Raw genomic sequence first — 3,841 nt, 5'->3', positions numbered from 1 at the left:
ATTGAACACACACCTGAGGGCTGACTCTGGACAGGAGTGAACGGTCTTTGATTTTACTGTTCTGCCCAGTGCACTCAGGAATTCTGTCAGCAGCTCAGAACCTCAATCACATTGGTGACCTGTGCTATTTAACTCCAAGGAAACCAAGAGATCTCTAGCAAGTCTATATGTCTGATTTTTAACACACACATACACACATTTTCCTAAAGATCCCAGAGAGTTCTTCAGAAAAAAAGTTAAGAATTTCAGTATAGTATCTGCATCGGAGATCATTGGTTATTAGGTTGGTAAGAAGATGGCCCACGATTCTTTAAGGAACTAAATGTAGTCAAGATGAGACCTCTAAGACAATGTTTAGAAAGAAAGAAAGTCGGAAGGAAACTGCCTTGGCTTGTTTGCTGGCTCTGGCATTAACCTGCCTTATGAAGCAGGCAGAGGCCATCTCTAAATCCCTGCCCCTAGTTTTCCTTCACGGCATCCTTGCCTTTCTGGCTCTTCTCCCTGTTTGTAAATCCTAGTGCTTTTCTCAGCCCTGTCTCTCTTATCTGTGTCTCTCCACAGAAAGGAAAGTAATCTCCTGTTAATGTAAAGCTGATTGAAGTGTGGGCTCACAGACAGAAGCAGTTTGCAGAAATTTCCCAGGTGATTTTGGGATTCCTCCATTCTACTCCAGTTGAGAACCACTGCCCTGAGACTGCAGAAGAATGTGGCATTCGTCCAGGAATATTTGCATTTTAAAGAGGGTCATATGATGAGCACAGAGTAATACAGGGGCTTGACCTTGGGAGGAGGAAGTCTAGCCCCAGGAGCTGAGTTTTGGATGAGGGTGGAGGAGAAGAGCCCCTCTGCTGTCTTTCCGCATTGGCTTGTTATGAATAGGGGTCTGACTTCGGGGATTTGGAGAAAACTGCTCCAATCTTTCACTCGATTGCCTAATGTCTAAAACATCACAAAGTTAATTTCTACTCGGCTTAGTCTCTGCTGATAGATACCAATGGGCTATTGGGTTATCTTTTAAGTAACACAATCACATTCCAACATGTTTTCTGGAGACCAATGCCTTAACCCAAAGAATTAGTCTAGTGGGAATTTCAGACTGTTGCAGGCTACCAGGGGTCGTATTTTCAGGTGGATTGACCTTTGTCAGGTATCTCAAATTATACAAAATTAGTACTGCCCTGTATCTAGGTAGAGCCCAGCCTCCTCATTTACGAACTAGCTGCCCAGCGTGCTTTACTATGTACGATAAATGTTTTACTGCTTTTTGGAGTGAAATGATAAATGTGAAAGTAAAATGATATATTTGTTCTGATCAGATGTGGCCTGTCAGAAATTCTCTCCTTCATTTTTTCTTTTTCTTTTTTATACACCCAAACAGTTTCTTACAGCTCAGCTAACCTCCAGTGCATTTTGAAAGTGATTCTGACTTACATTATTTTCGCTATTCATATATTTCAATAAATATAATTGCAAACACTAAGTACTATATTTCTAGAGGAGCATGTTCATACAGCATTCTATCTTTTTTAAGCTGGAAATTATTTTCTTTCAAATTGTAAAAATTTGAAATTCTAGATCCTCAATAGACAATTTTCCAGCCTACACCTGCTGACACCTCCTACCACGTCCTGCAAGTTTCAGGTGTCCCCCAGAGAGGGTAAGGAGGATAGTCAAGCCTATATGATTTGCAGCTTCAGGTGTGGAATAACAAAGATTTTAGAAACTATGCTCTAGTGTAGAGAGGCTGTATTCAAAATGTGATGGGGTAATGTAAGTGTTTTGGGGGTTGTTCATCTTAACTATGTGCATCCTTGATGTTTTCCAACTTCCTAATCCCCTTAACCTCAGCTTTAGACCCTACCGAAAGAAAAGAAAAGAAAAGAATGAAGGAGAAAAAGTGCAGATAACCCAAATATAAGTGATGTGGTAGGCAGAATGATGGCACCCAAAGATATCTATGTCCTATTCCCCAGAACCTGTGAATATGTTAGGTTACATGGCAAAGGGGAATTGAAGTTGCACATCAAATTAAGGTTGCTAATTATCTGACCTTAAATTAGGCTGGTTATCCTATATTATTCAGATGGGCCCAATATAATCACAGGGGTCCTTACAAGTAAATAAAGGAGGCAAAAGGGAGTTATAGAAAGAGATGTGACAATGGAAACAGGGTCAAGAGATGCTATGGTGCTGACTGTGAAGATGGAAGAGGAGGCACAAGAGCTAAGGATTGTGGTAACTTCTAGAAGCTGGAAAAGACAAGCAAATGGATTCTCCCCGAGACCCTCCAGAAGGGAATGCAGCTGTGCCAACATCTTGATTTTAGCCAGGTGAAACCTGTGTCAGTCTTCTGAATGATAGCACTGAAAGGCAATACATTTGTGTTATCTTAAGCTACTAACTTTGTGATAATTTGTAACAGCAATAGAAAACTAGTACAGGTGGGTGACTGGATTTGTGGATCTTTGTAACCAAAAATAATTCTCCTAACTAAGTCTGTATAAAATCAGCATTTTTTTACATCATTTCCACATAATTTCCGTTTCTCAGGGTAGAGAGTGTCACAACTGATTTTTGAATGGTTTATGACCTCTTTTGTTGTTAGTGCTGTGGAGTTAATTCTGACTCACAGCGACCTTGTGTACAGCAGAGCAGAACTCTGCCAGATCTTTTTGCGCCATCCTCTCACCTTCTGTGCTATATCAGACGGAGCTCTGTTGCTATTCACAGGGTTTTCATGGTCAATTTTTTGGAGGTAGGTGGCCAGGTCCTTCTTCCAAGTCTGTCTTAGTCTGGAAGCTCCACTGAAACTGTCCACCATGGGTGACCCTGCTGGTATTTGAAATACCGGTGGCATCGCTTTCAGCATCACAGCAACATGCAGTCACCACAGTGTGACAACCGACAGACGGGTGGTGTGGTTCCCTCACTGGGAAACAAACAATGGGCACAGTGGTGAGAGCACCCAGTTTTAACCACTAGACCACCAGGCTGGCTTTTATATTGTTAACTGTCTTAAATTATGCCACATCCAGTTATATTGGTCTTGATGAATTGCAACTTGGTTTTTTTTGGACTTTTTTATTAGATCAGTTCTAAGTTCACAACAAAATTGAGAGGTAGGTACAGAGACTTCCCATATACTCCCTGTCGCACACTTGGTTATTTTTTAAAGCCCTAATCACAGTTTATTTTTGTTTTAATACCAATTTCAGATTCCAGTTTTCCTAAACACGTTGCTTTAAATGAGGGTTTATGTTACGAATTTCTGTAAATCCATTTGCTGTTGTATAAAACATAGTTTCTTTTGTTAGAAACTATGCTGCATTGAGGCCTTAAAGATATTTTCCTGTCTCTGTCCTAATGGTAACTGCTGGATCAACTCTTAATATGCTCCCTCAAAGCTGTAGGAGGGAGGAGCGGCACCTCCTGGAGGTGAAGGGGGTTAGAAACCCACCTCCCGGAAGGCATCTTGTGGTCTTCAGTTTACTTTTGCCTCAAATAAGAACTGTGATAACAAAACGAATGAATGGAATGCTTCGTTACAGGTTGAATTACTGTGTCTCCCCCTCACCTGGGGCCTAAACAACTCCTCAAAATGGGAAAGCTGTGGGATTAAGATGTAACACACAGTGCAGAAAAAAACCTATTTTATGGCATTTTGAGATGACTAGGTCAGAGTTACCAAGTCAGGAGCAAAGTAGGTAAGAATACCAATTTTGTTTACATAACACAACGTCAGTACTCAATTTGCGTTTAAAACAGTGACCAACTTTTATCCCAAAAGTTAGAGATATATAACAACTTATGTGGCTTTCGGCAAAAGTCAAAGAAGCCGCAG

Source organism: Equus quagga, chromosome 6 (genome assembly GCF_021613505.1).
Source record: "Equus quagga isolate Etosha38 chromosome 6, UCLA_HA_Equagga_1.0, whole genome shotgun sequence".
NCBI lineage: Eukaryota > Metazoa > Chordata > Mammalia > Perissodactyla > Equidae > Equus > Equus quagga.
This window is presented reverse-complemented; position numbering follows the sequence as displayed.